Source organism: Hylobates moloch, unplaced genomic scaffold, assembly GCF_009828535.3.
Source record: "Hylobates moloch isolate HMO894 unplaced genomic scaffold, HMol_V3 SCAFFOLD_18, whole genome shotgun sequence".
Classification (NCBI taxonomy): Eukaryota; Metazoa; Chordata; class Mammalia; order Primates; family Hylobatidae; genus Hylobates; species Hylobates moloch.
In genome coordinates this window covers 62706994-62722000 of record NW_026652293.1, presented here as the reverse complement: position 1 = coordinate 62722000, position 15007 = coordinate 62706994, and positions in this window count along the sequence as shown.

Sequence of the window (15007 nt, the reverse complement as noted above, 5' to 3'; positions counted from 1 at the left end):
TACTAAAAATACAAAAAAAAAAAAAAAAAAAGAAATTAGCTGGGTGTTGTGGTGCGCCCCTGTAATCCCAGCTACTCGGGAGGCTGAGGCACGAGAATCACTTGAACCTGGGAGGTGGAGGCTGCAGTGAGCTGAGATTGTGCCACTGTACTCCAGCCTGGGTGAGAGGGTGGAGTCTGTCTCAAAAAAAACCAGGCCGGGCACAGTGGCTCATGCCTGTAATTCCCAGCACTTTGGGAGGTCGAGGTGGGTGGATCACCTGAGGTTGGGAGTTCGAGACCAGCCTGACCAACACGGAGAAACCCCATCTCTACTAAAAATACAAAATTAGCCGGTCATGGTGGCACATGCCTGTAATCCCAGCTACTCGGGAGGCTGAGGCACGAGAATCGCTTGAATCCGGGAGGCAGAGGTTGCAGTGAGCCAAGATCATGCCATTGTACTCCAGCCTGGGCAACAAGAGCGAAACTCTGTCTCCAAAAACAAAACAAAACAAAGCAAACAAAAAGAAACAGACTTAGGTCCCTGCCCTCCTGGGGTTCCTATTGTAGTGCAGTGGCGGATGGGGAAGGGAGGGACTGGCAGTAAGCATTCAACACAATGAGTAGGTACAGTAAATACAAATTGGCCCTTGAACCACATGAGGTCTACTCATATGTGGATCTTCTGCCACCTCTGCCACCCTTGAGACAGCAAGAAGAACTCCTCTTTTCCTCCTTTATTTCAGCCTACTCAACATGAAGACAATGAGAATGAAGACCTTTATGATGATCCATTTCCAATTAATGAATAGGAAATGTATTTTCTCTTCCTTATGATTTTCTTAATATTTTCTTTTCTCTGGCTTACTTTATTGTATGGACACAGTATGTAAGATATATACACAATATGTGGTAATTGTTTGTTTATGTTATCAGTAAATCTTCCAGTCAACAGTAGGCTATTAGTAGGTAAGTCTTGGGGGAGTCAAAAGTTATACATGGATTTTTGGCTGTGAAGGGGGTCAGTGCCCTAACCCCCCATGTTGTTCAGGGGTCCCCTGTAGTGTGTTAGAAGGTCACATGTACACTGCACACAAGGACAGGTAGAGCAGGGACGAGGAGAGTGACAGTGAGTGCGGACTCAGTGGCCACCCTGGTTATGGTGAGCAGGGGTTATCTGAGCCTAGACTAGAGGGAGGTGAGAGAATCAGCCAAGCAGGCACCTGGGAGAAGGGCCTTCCATGCAGGAGCTAAAGCAGCCAGGCGAAGTCTCTGAGGCAGAGCTTGTCCAGCCTGCATGGTGAATTGAGAATAAGAAGGAAGAGGTCAGAGCTGGGTCAGAAGGTCACAGTGAGTTGGAGAATGTAGGATCCTGCAGGCTGCTTTCAGGATTAGCTTCTACTCTGAGTGGAGGGTTTTGGGCAAAAGAGCAAACATATCTGATGCTGGCTGCTGTGTTGAGTTTGATTATACAAGGCGGGGACAGAAGCAGTCTTTCCGACCTTTTGGGAAACTCTCCCGCTGGGCTGAGACCAGTGTGGGAGCAAGCAGAAGAGAACAGCCAGCAGTGAGGGCGGAACCAGCAGGGTTTCCTGATGGGTGGGAGGTAGGGTTTGGGAGAAAGAAGAAGGTAAGTTTGGTTCCAAGATTTTTCCCTGAGCAATGAAAGTTGGTGGCTGCTCTCAGCTATATTACTTGTTCACAATTCTGGAGACTGGAAGTTCAAGATTAAGGTGTCAGCAGGGTTGGTTTCTCCTGAGGTCTCTCTCTTTGGCCTGCAGATGGCCATCTTCTCCCTGTGTCCTCACATGATCCCCCCTTGGAATGCATCTCTGTCTTAGGCTTCTCTTCTTGTAAGGGCAGCATTCATATTGCAGTAGGGTCCGCCCTAACGACCACATTCTATTCTAATTTGCTTATCTCTTTAAAGGCCCTGTCTTCAAATACAGTCGCATTCTGAGGTCCTGGAGGTTAGGACTCCAACATGTGAACTTTTAGGGGGACACAGTTCAGCCCATAATGTAGAGAGATGGGATTAGATCAGATATCCTCCTGACATGGTAAAGCTAGAGGCAGAATAAAGCTGCAGTGAAGGTGGGGCAGGTGCTGTTAGCTAAAGCTTCCCAGCAAATTAAAGGTGAGATCAGAGGCAGCCATGATTAGGGGTACAAGAAACAGAACCCCCCAGCTTAAGCAAAATAGGGCAAGTACAGGAAAAGTGGTCAGGTTCCAAAGGGCTGGTTCCCAGAACTGGGATCTCCACAAGAACCGGGTTCCCACGTGGCCTCTCAGAGCCTCCCGATCTCTTTCCCTTGTCTTCATGGCCATCTAAAACATCTGGCTTTCTCCACTGCAGGCCTGACAAGGTCAACCTTGGCCCTCCCAGGCCTGGTCTCAGGTGACTTCTCACTCTCACCACCTAAAAGATTTTAGGGACGATCCCTGAGGCTCAACTCCAGAATCCTAGGAATTGAAAATCTGCTTGGCGGAATCAAGGAAAATGCCTACCCCGTTTTAAATAGTGAAGGCTGGGGGAGGTCAGTGGGGGACTGGATGGGAGAGCCATGGAATGCAAATACGGCAGAAGGGCCCATTCTAGATGCACTGCTGGAAGGTGAGGGCTGGGGCGAGGAGAACAGAGCAGAGCTGGGAGCTTGAAGAGAGAGACAGAAATCTCCACTCAGAGAGCCAGTCCCTGTGGACATCAGCCGAGGGCTCAGGAGAGATGAGAGGAAACAAAGCCAGGGTCCGAATGGCTATAGGAGTATGAGAAGCAGAGACACAAAAAAGAGAAAGTGAAAGTTCTATTGACAAGACAATTTAGACCACGTAATGTTTTATCCAGTGCAATTACACAGAATGAGGCAGAACAATAGAGAAATAAGTGAGGTCTCAGACACTTTCAAGGGACAGATGGAAATCATTTATTTTGGAATCTTTTCTTTCATGTTCTTAGAATATATTGGGCACTTCAGGCAACTTACTATAGAGTATAAAATATATATTACATATATAACTGCAGAGTATGTGTCTATCAAGTGGTTCAGCCCAAATGCAGAAACCAATTTGCTACAGAGTGAAATGAATCTGCCCAAAGTTGGGGAATATTTAGAAATATTTTTAAAATATTTAAAAGTCGATATTTTAAAAATATTTAAAATATTTAAAAGTTGATATCAAAGTTGATATTTTAAAAGTATCAACTTTGGTTTTTTGTTGTTGTTGTTTTTTTTTTTTTTTTTTTTTTGAGACAGAGTCTGGCTCTATTACCCAGGCTAGAGTACAGTAGCATAATCAGGGCACATTGCAGCTTCAGCCTCCCGGGCTCAAGCCATCCTCTCATCTCAGCCTCCTAAGTAGCTGGGACCACAGATATACACCAGTGCTCCTGGCTAATTTTTTTTTTTTTTTTTTTTTTGTAGAGACGAGGGTCTCACCATGTTGCCCAGGCTGGTCTGGAATTCCCGGGCTTAAGCAATCCTCCCACCTTGGCTTCCCAAAATGCTGGGATTATGGGTGTGAGTGACAGCACCCGGCCTCAACTTTGGTTTTGATGACTGACATCTAACAGATGAGACTAGTCTTGCCACCTTCTTTGCCTTTCTCACCCATCAAAGGCAAAGAGCTACCTATGACAAATGGTATCACAGCAGCGTGTCGTACTCTTTTGGGATCTGAGCTTACTTTTCTCTAACATGGACATCACAACACCTATCCTGCCTGTCTCTCCAGGCGACATAGGAGAGGCTCACCTGAGACACAGTGTGTGCAAGGACTTTTCAAAGAGCAGAGTGAATGTATCCCCTAGGGTATGTGTGACATTCTCCTGTAGTTTGTTCTACAACAGTGGCAGGCAACTGTGGTGGTGGTGGACAGGGGTGGGTGGTCCTCTTTTATAGGCTGAGCCCCAAATACAGGCTTTGCACTAGGTGTCACTGCAGTGGAGGCAGGCTGAGTGCCAGCCCAGACCTGTTGGGGACTTGTCATGTCACATGTGATTCAAAAGCAACTGCAAGTGATGTTGACAGAGCTGGTCCAGATGCTGAATGCTGCAGTGCAGACAGTTTGAAAAATGACTCGTGAAACACCATCTTCTATGCCTCTCCCTCATTACCTTATTCAGATATGTATTCAGGGACTTCTAGGCTTATTACTTTGTCCTCTGGACTTTGGTGCCATATTCGCAAGAAGGTGGCACAGCTCATTGTCATCAAGGGTTAAAAAATTAAATTCATTCTTTCATTTAATAAATAATAGATTTTATTGCCCCCCTTTCTATCTATTTGCTTATTTTTCATGTCTTTGTCTCTGGCACCACAAGGTAAAATATGGTAAATCTGCAATCCTATGAGAAAAGCCCTAGACATCGGACCTCGTCCTCTTGTGAATAACACCAGGGTACTCACTCTCAGTTCAGCACTGCAGCTCTCGAATAGAAGCTGCTGAAAGCCTCTGTATCAAGTAGGGAGCTCTGGTTGCAAGCCCAATTACAAGTGCCTCATCTTGCTCATGGACCTGGAAAGTCTAGGTATAATGCTTTATTGTATTAAATACATTTGTCATTTTTGACTGTTCAAAATTGCTTAAACATCCTCTCCACATTTCTGGTCATTCCCCACATTGTAAATCCCTCCTTTCCAATGAAGAGACCCAGTCCCTCTTGCTGCTGGGGAAATAGATTCTATCACTCAGTTGCACTCTCCTGTAACTTCTATCGGGAAGTAGGGTGACCAACCATTCTGGTTTGCCTGGCACTGAGGGAGTCTTGAATGTGAGACTTTCTGTGCTAAAATTGGCAAAGTCTTGGGTAACCTGAGCTGAGTTGGTCACTCTATTTGAAGCCAGCTATAAAAGACAAGGGCCGGGGCATCCATTGTGTTGGCCCAAGCAGAGGCTGCTCAGGTTGATGGCAGCAACAGTTTCCATTTCACATCAGTTCTGCAAAGGAGAGCTGGAAGCTGTCCCTGTAAATGCAGCCCAGAGGCTACTTCCCACCATTCTCTGAGCCTCTGAATAGTCTTTATTATATTACTGCCTTTAAACTACCTAAAGGGAGCTCTGTTGACTGACAAGACACGCGGACTTCGGGTGTAGTTGGTCAGTGGCTTGGAGGTTCAGTGATGTCCTAGAAGGCTGTGTCTGCCTCTCCAATCTTCTGTCCAGCTCAGGTGGCTCCTCTTGTGGTTTTTGGATGCCTGCCATGTGCAACAAGGGCCATAACCTTTCCTCACTGATATCCAGGGGAAGAGAGAGAGTGCTTCTGGGTCATAATTCCAAGCAGACCGACCCCAGAAATTTACCCTGATTGCACGGACTTAAGTCATACTTGTTTTAAAGTGTAGGCTTTATTATTATTCAGGTATGATGAGGCCAACGGGTCATGCAATGACCACCACCGGAAAAGATAGTTTGTTACTCACAGTTCCTGAGATGAAGCAATCCCTGCTGGTGCAGGCGGAAACACCAAATTGGATCTCAGGGCAGAGGGAGAGAGGGAAAAGCATGACCAGGACCCTTTACTGTGGTTTCCACAGGAAAGGTTAGGCAAGGCACAGTAAGCAGGCTTAGGACTGGCTAGTTTGAATAATTTCAATGGGCCCTGGAGTGTAGGGGCTGGCCCAAGGTGGCTGTACCAGGCCCTGGGATGATTTAAGGCACAGGAATATTGCTTCCTGGAGTGCAAGAACCAGATAGGAGAGGTGGCTCAGAGTATGAGCTCTGGATTTGTTAGTTTGCCTCTGAAAGACCTGGGTGGACCTTTTGCTACTCTATCTCTGAGCTCTGGAAGAGGCAGTCTCTCTCCAGTCAGTGAGGACCCAGATGTCAGAGCATCAAGAATACAAAAAATAAGAAAATGTAATTAATACAATACTCTCACCAAAATAATGAAATGGCCAGAGGAATGGACAGTGCTGACTGGCTTAAGGTCAGTCAAGCATTTCCCAAAGCGCTTAGCCTGTGTTGGCAAGAGGTAGATGCCGGAATTAAAATTGGTTTTCTGTTAGGCAATGGAGAGGTGGGAGGAAAGAGACACTGGTGAGATCACAGTGATGTCATGACATACGGCTCTTGCTTTTGCTACCTGTAAAACCTTAAGATTTCGCTCAAAGGTGACCATTAGCATAAAGCCTTCTGCAGACCCAGCCCACAGAAACTCTCTCCACTAAGTGTTGCTGTAGTATTGAGTACACCATGCACACATAGATCCCATATCTTATTACATGGTAATGACTCTTGTACCCATCCATCTCTCCTACTATCCTTTAAGGTCATGAAGGGCTAACGCCCTGCCTCATACATCTCACTATTGTTCTCCAGCAAACCATGGTTGCATGCAACCTCATACCCAGCAGCATGGGCATTGCAGACAGTGCTACTGAATGACCAGCCCCTCAAAGTCCCTAATTTCAGGGTGTTTAAAGCCTGGCCTAACCAGGAACTCTGTTCTGTGAGAACTTGGACTACAAAAATACAAACATCTCCGTCTCTTTTTCTTTTCTTCTTCGTCTTCCTCTTTCTCCTTCTCCTCCTCCTTCTTTGTCAGTTGCACAGTGCTGAGGACTCAGGCCTCCAGCTTTCTCCAAGTAATCTTCACCTTATTGTTGTATGTCTGTCCCCTCAAACCTCCTGCTGAAATTTGATCTCCATGTTGGAGGTAGAGCCCAATGGGAGGTGTTTGGGTCTTGGGGGCGGATCCCTCGGGAATGTCTTGGTACCATCCTCGAGGTAATGAGTAAGTCCTCGCTGTATGAGTTCCCACAAAGCTGGTTGTTAAAAAGAGCCTGGCATCTCCCCCCGCACCTCTTGCTTTCTCTCTTGCCTTATGATTTCTGCACAGGCTGGCTGCCCCTCAGCTTCCATCATGTGGAAGCAGCCAGAGGCTTTTACCACATGCCTAATCTTCCAGCCGGCAGAATCATGAGCCAATTGAACCTACTTTCTTTATAAATTGCCCAGCCTCAGGTATGCCTTGATAGTAACACAAATGGTCTAAAACATCAACACGTCTGCCCACTCTTCTGTCCTTAAAGACCAGTCATCACGGAGCATCTTCCTCCCCGGAAGCAGTTGCCCTTACCTGCTTATTAAAGACTGAGCGAGGTTGGGTAGGGGGGTGGCCAAGACTGGCTTCTGATATGGAAAGAGGTTCTCCACTTGGATCAACAGAGCAAGCAGTTTGAAGTAGAAGTCATGGCTCATTATTCAAAGGCTTCTTCCCGTCATGTTCTTTCACGTGGGGATGAGAATTGAGAAGATAACTTTTCTTCTTTAATCAAAGAGAGCTCACAGTTAACGTACTGAAAGAGAAAACTTGTCATTTTGAAATGAGCAGGCCAGTTGTCTCAAAGGAAATTATTAGCATATTTCAAGAACAGCATTGTTAAAGCAGCCTCGAGAGCTCAAAAACACGAGAATCAAACGCTGCAAGTTAAACAGAGGAGATCAATCAGATCCTAGTGCAGAGGGCTTGGAACTCAAGAGACATCCGCAGCAGGCATTTTCCTTGATTGTTTCCAAGCTTCCTTTGCAGCTGACATGATTGCAGAGAGGCCCAGGCAGCAACTCCTCACCTGAGAAATGCAAGTGGATGCCCAGGAGGGCGGAGCTCCCGCAGTCCTCCCAATAATCTGAGAAAGCAGCACCGCACCGGGAAACAGGGAAGAGAAAGGTCCACACCCCAACTTTTCCCAAGAGTAGTCTATGGAGCACCTGGATCATGAGATGCTCTGTAATCAAATACGTTTGGGAAACGTTACATACTCTAAATCCTCTTACAGGTACATTACAGATTTTGGCGTGTCAAAAGCCCTGAGAAGTCCTGCAATAGAAGAACCTGTTTAACTGCTGCTAAGCCCAGACTTCGCAAACATATCTGGCCAGACAATTTTTTTTTTTACTCCAGAAAACATCCTGTGGAACTAGCATTTCCTAGCACACAATTTAAGAAATACTGCCCTGCCTCATTTTCAGGCTTCAATTTGGCCACCATTTTCAGACTCTTCTCCTCCCAAGACTTTTTTTTTTGAGACGGAGTCTCACTCTGTCGCCCAGGCTGGAGTGCAGTGGCACAATCTCAGCTCACTGCAAGCTCCGCCTCCCGGGTTCACGCCATTCTCCTGCCTCAGCCTCCCGAGTAGCTGGGACTACAGGCGCCCGCCACCACGCCCGGCTAATTTTTGTATTTTTAGTAGAGACGGGGTTTCACCGTGTTAGCCATGATGGTCTCAGTCTCCTGACCTCGTGACCCGCCCACCTCGGCCTCCCAAAGTGCTGGGATTATAGGCGTGAGCCACCGCGCCCGGCCTCCTCCCAAGACTTTCTAAGGGAACCACTGTAAAGTTTGAAAAGACCCTGCAAGTCAGGCCTCGCATTAAGGGAAAAGTCCAGCACCGTCTAGACAAGGGGTCAGAGCAAGGCTGATCAGTGTGGGGTTCCCAGGGCATCATGGCCCAGGCTCTGGTGGAAATGACAGTGATTCACAGGGACATGGCAGGAGAGAAGGCTTGACTGGTTGTGCAGACTGACAGCCCTTGATGGGGTGTGGGGAAAGCCACAACTCTGTTCCCATGAGGGGCTCCGGAAACTCAAGTCATCTCAGGCAAATCTGGATAGAAGACAGTGGCAGTAGATGCTATGCCCCCAAGAGAGAGGATGTTTCTCCTAATACACAGTGTGTCATCATCATCCTTGGCTCAGGGCTTAACAGTGTGAAGCAGATAGCTGTCAGGCACCATTGCAGACACCTGGGTGGGACAGAGACCACCTGGAGGGACACCTGTACTGACATAAAAAGCAGTGAATTAAGAGGCCAGGAGCCTGCCTGGCAGACAAAGTCACTATTAATTGCTAATGCCAAGAGAGGAGGTAGGGAGTCAAGGCAAGGAAATGAAGGGCACTGTGCCAGCTGTGTACAGTCGTGTGGGTTGTACACTATACAGGGAGCGGGTCAAGGGGGTGGGCAAGGGCTAAAATCTAACCTAGGTTCCATCTGCCAGGCTAGAAGCCCTCACGTGGGACTACACATAAAAGGAACCTTTTACTAATTCCCACAAAATCTGATGGGGACCCAGATGGACCGGATGCCGAACGCTAGCTTGTGAAGTGAAAGGAACCGGGGGATCTGGCTGGGGTCTTTCAGCACACTCACCATGCAAAATTTGGGCAAAAGATGGGTAAGAAACTGACACTGTAGGCAAATCCAAAAATCCCAAGCTGGCAAGGGCTGGCAGCCAAACAAGACACAGAGAAAAGGACTCAGGTCCAGTCAGCCCAGGTGAAGTCAACTGTCCTAACAGTGCCTCTTTGAAAGCTCCAAATCTCCACCCTTGGGTACTCTTTCATAAGAGTTGACGGCGTGGTTTTGACCTATGTGTCTGACCATGTGTGACCTCTTCTCTGTTTTTGTTTTTTTTTTTTTTTTGAGATGGAGTTCCGCTCTTGTCTCCCAGGCTAGAGCGCAATGGCACGATCTCTGCTCACTGCAACCTCCGCCTCCCAAGTTCAAGTGATTCTCCTGCCTCAGCCTCCCGAGGAGCTGGGATTACAGTCATGTGCCACCATGCCTGGGTAAGTTTGTATTTTTAGTAGAGACTGGGTTTCTCCATGTTGGTCAGGTTGGTCTCAGGCTCCTGACTTCAGGTGATCTGCTCGCCTCGGCCTCCCAAAGTGCTGGGATTACAGGCATGAGCCACAGAGCCCAACCTGATTTTTGTATTTTTAGTACAGACAGGGTTTCACCATGTTGGCCAGGCTGGTCTCGAACTCCTGACCTCGGGTGATCCACCCACCTCAGCCTCCCAAAGTGTTGGGATTACAGGCGTGAGCCACCACGCCCAGCCTCTTCTCTGTTTGTAATAGAGTAACAAGAGCCAAGGATCTAAGGAAGCCTTTGCAGCCAGACCTGGGAACAGGACTGGAAAAGCAGTAACTTGCTCTAATGATATTTAGAGACTGCTCAGAGGAATGACTTTTCAGCAGTGCACAATGTCTGTGAACCTTGGGTTTTATAGAACATGGTCTTATAGGTCTCATGGTCAAGGGCATCATTTCAGACATGTTTAGTGCTGCCATTCAAGTTACGTATTTCTTTGAGGAACATCGTGACTAACCTACGGCTTACAATATGTCCCCTTTCACCTGGTCACCAGTGTTTTTTTTTTCTTCCCTAATCAGCTCTACTTTACCCTCCCTGCCTCCTCCAGCTGATCTTTAAACTTTCACCATTTTCTTCTGTCACATACCATTTTTACTGGATGACTGTACCTCCCACAATATAGAAAACATAAATGTCACCAGAAATGAGCTTCTTGAAGCTTTCTACCAAGTATCACAAACTTTAGTTCTAATGGCATTTATTCTTTGCTCGTTCTCTCTTGTCTGCAGAAGAAAATCTCTTTTCCAACTTAAAGAAAAAGATTCGCTTGATTCTGTCTGACCTTCAAACTACTTCTCTCTTGCTCTGTATCACAAAACTTGTTAAAAGAGCATCTGAGACTTCCACTTTTGCCCATGAAGGACTACTGGGGCCGGAATTACCCTCCCACTTTACACAACTTGAAAACTGGACAAAATGATAAGAAATCATGTTTTTTTTCTTCAGAAATTAGACAATAGGCAGTACAAGATTGAGAATCCTGAGAGAGGGCGACAAACAAGATAGCCCTACAATTGCCCCAGCTAAGTGCCAGGAGGCAATTTCCAGGCTGTAGCGCAGGAAGCGGTTCCCACACTGTCTGAGGATTACACTGAGCTCAGGAGAAAGAGATCAGCAGTGGGAGGGAGGAAGCCAAAGTGGTTAGAATTTGTGGAACAGAATACTGAAGAAAAAAAGAAGGAGCTGCACCAATACATAGCTCAAGAAACCTGTGGAGGAAACCAGGCACACCTTTAGATGAACACTGACCTGCCCACGTGTGAAAGGGAACTACCCGGACCTGGGTAACTACTCTGCAAAGCAGTAGGCTAAACATTCCTGGTGCTCGCACATAAGCAGGAATAATTCATGTTCCCGCTAGCCAAATGGACAGACCTTGCAATAAATACACAGGACAGGAAAATACCATCTTACTAGTTGGGGTAAATTATTAGCCTTAGACTGAAGGCTGCCTCAGACATGCCCCCAAAATTCTTGATAGCAGCCTTGAAAGGAGCAAACTGATTCCAAATAACTTAATTGTCTACCAGAACTAAGTCCAACAATTTTTAAAGGAAAACCAAAAAATTCAGCACCCCTAAAATGTAAATCCCAAAATATTCATGATCCAATCAAAAATTACTAGAAATGCAAAAAGCAAGAAAATATGAGCCATTATCAGGAGAAAAAGTAACCAATAGAAATACCCAGAAATGAAGGAGATGATAGAGATGATAGAATTAGCAGATAAGAATATTAAAACGGTTATAAATAAGTTCCATTGTATAAGAAAGTAGAGGAAAAGGACAAATATGATGAAGCAATAAATGAAAGAATAAAAAGACCTGAGTGAAGCTTATAAAGATGAAGAATACAATATCTAAAATATAAATACAGTAAAACATTATGTGGGATAAAAGGGATCATTTCATAATAATAAAGAGATCAAGTAATCAAGAGGACATCAAAATGCTAAATATGTATTAACCTGATATCCCAGCTTCAAAAGAAATTAAACCTGATAGAACTGAAAGAAGTAATCAAGTCCACAGTTATAGGTGGAGATTTCAACATCTCTCTGTCTCTCAATGACTGATGGAACAGGAAGAAACAAAATTAGTAAAAATATAGAATATTTGAACAACACTATCAACCAACTGGTCATTTATGTAACACTCCATCTCAGAATAGCACAATATACATTATTTTTAAGTGCATATGAATCATTTACCAAAATACACCATATTCTGGATCATAGTGTAAGTCTCAATGCATTTAAAAGGATTTAAGTCATACGAAATATGTTTTCTGACCACAAAGGAATTAAACTAGAAATCACTTACAGAAAGATACCTTAAAAATCCTCCCAAATGTTTGGAAATTAAACTACATACTTCTAAATAACCCCATGAGTCAAACAAGAAATGACAAGAGAAATTAGAAAATATTTGAACTAAATAAAAATGAAATTATTTACACCTTAAATATATACAATAAACAAAGAAGAATCTCTGAGGGTGAAAAAAATGAAAATATAACATGTAAACACTTGTTGGCTGCAGCTAAAATAGTACTTAGAGAGAAATCTGTAGCATGTCTTGCTAATGTAGGTAGATAGCTTGAAAATGAATGAAGTAGCTTTCCACATAGCCCTATGTGTATTAGGGAAACTAAATTTATAGTTTAAAACTTAGTCTTAGCAAATTAAGGCTAAGTTAATCAGAAGAAACAAAACAGTAAATAGTTAAAAGGAAACTAACGAATTAGGAAACATAACAACAATAAAGAACAATCAATGATAGTAAAAGCTGGCTGGACCTGATGGCTCATGCCTGTAATCCCAGCACTTTGGGAGGCCAAGGCAGGTGGATCACCTGAGGTCAGGAGTTCGAAACCAGCCTGGCCAACATGGGGAAACCCCGTCTACATTAAAAATACCAAAAATTAGGCAGGTGTGCTGGTGTGCGCCCAGCTACTCTGGAGGCTGAGACAGGAGAATTGCTTGAACATGGGAGGTGGTTGCAATGAGCCGAGGTCGTGCCACTGCATTCCACCCTGGGTGACAGAGTAAGACTCTGTCTCAAAAAAACAAACAAACAAAAAAAAAACCTAAAAGCTAATTTTGTTAGAAGATAAATAAAATTTATAAGACCCCTCCCCTGTGAAACTAATAAGACATAAAAAAGATAAGAGATGAAAAGATAAAGAAAAAAATTTAAAAAGAGAGAAGACACAAGTTACTAATATTAGGAATAAGAGAAGGGCCACCACTTCACCTTTGATAAATATTAAGAAGATATAAGGGAAAGGTGTGGACAATTTATGTCAATAAATTCAACAAATGGAGTAAAATGGAAAAATGTCTTGAAAGACACAAACCTCACTTGGGAAGAAATGTTATCAATAGCCCTGTATTTATTAGGGAAATTAAATATGTAGTATAAAACTTCCTCAGAATAAAGAGAGTAATTTTACAGTGGAGGAACCTGGCAAGCCTGACCTCAGCAGGAGAAAGTTAGTATCAATAGTGATTCCAGTTGATAGTGCATACCGTGGTGTGATGTGATGGCAGTGGTGCTTTACCTCTGTAGTCTTCCTCTCAAAAACCCATCGTCCCAGTATAGTTTCAGAAAACATCAAACAAAGCCCAATTGATGGACAGTCTACAAAATTCCTAACCCATATTCCTCAAAACTGTCAAGGTCATCAAAAACAAGGAAAGTATGAGGAAACTGTCACAACCAAGGAGAGTCAAAAGAGACATGATGACTAGAGGTAATGTGCTACCCAGGATGCAATCCCAAAACAGAAAAAAGACATTCAGTAAAAAGAAAAGGTGAATGAAATATTGACTTTCATCAATAATAATGCATCAGGCCTGGCGCCGTGGCTCACGCTTGTAATCCCAGCACTTTGGGAGGCCAAGGCAGGTGGATCACTTGAGGTCAGGAGTTCGAGACAAGTCTGGCCAACATGACAAAACCCCATCTCTTCTAAAAATGCAAAAATGTAGCTGGGTGTGGTGGTGTGCGCCTGTAGTCCCAGCTATTCAGTAGACTGAGGCAGAAGAATCACTTGAACCTGGGCAGCAGAGGTTGCAGTGAGCTGAGATTGCACCACTGTATTCCAGCCTGGGGGACAAAGCAAGACTCCATCTCCATTAAAAACATAATAATAACAATAATAATTCATCAATATCAGGTCATAGTTGTGACAAATGTACAATGCAAAATATCAATGGTAGGGGAAACCAAGTATGAAGTATATGGAAACTCTTCATACTATCTTCACATCTTTCCTGTAAATCTAAAACTATCCTATGATAAGAAGTTTACTGAAACACACACATACACGCACACACATGCACACAAACACACACACACAGAAAACTCCAGGCCCAGATGGCTTCACAGCTAAATTCTATCAAATATTTAAAATATAAATAATGTCAATTCTACACAAACTTTTCCAGAAAATAGAAGAGGAGGGAACATTTTTCAACTCATTCTATGAGGACAATATTGTTCTGATACCAAAACTATACAAAGACAGTAGAAGAAAAGAAAATGACATCCCAGCATCTTTCAAGAACATAGTTAATGAAAATTCTTGACAAAAGTTTAGCAAATCAAATTTAGTAATGTAATCCGGAATACATGATTATGAAGCAGGATTTATACCAGGAATGTAAGGTTGCTTTAGCATGTGAAAAATTAATGTAATTCATCACATTAACAGATTTAAAAAGAAAAAACCAGGCTGAGTATTGTGGTTTATGCCTGTAATCCCAGCACTTTGGGAGGCTGAGGCAGGAGGATCTCTTGAGGCCAGGAGTTTGAGGCCAGCCTGGGCAACATAGTGAGACCCTGTCTCTACAAAAATTAAAAAATTAGCTGGGTGTGGTGGTGTACACCTTCAGTCCCAGCAACTCAGGAGGTTGAGGCCAGAGGATTGCTTGAGCCCAGCAGTTTGAGGTTGCAATGAGCGATGATCATGCTACTGCACTCCAGCCTAGGTGACAAAGTGAGACCCTGTCTGAAAGAAAGAAAGACAGAAAGAAAGAAAGAAAGAAAAAAGAAAGAGAGAGAGAAAGAAAGAAAATATAGTCATCTCAATAGAAAGAGCATTTAATGAAATTTAATACCCATTTATGATTAAAAACACTCAACAAATAGAAGGGAAATGGAATAAAAATAGAAGGTAATTTTTTCTCAGCCTGATAGATACATGCTTCGTGATGAAAGACAGAATGTTCCACCTCTAAGATCTGGAGCAAGGGAGGGATATTTGCTTTTGCCTTTCCTATTTCATTTTGCACTGGAGGTCTTCATCAGTGAAATAAGACCAGAAAAAGAAGTCAAATGCATAGATGTAAAAGTGAAAAATAAAACTG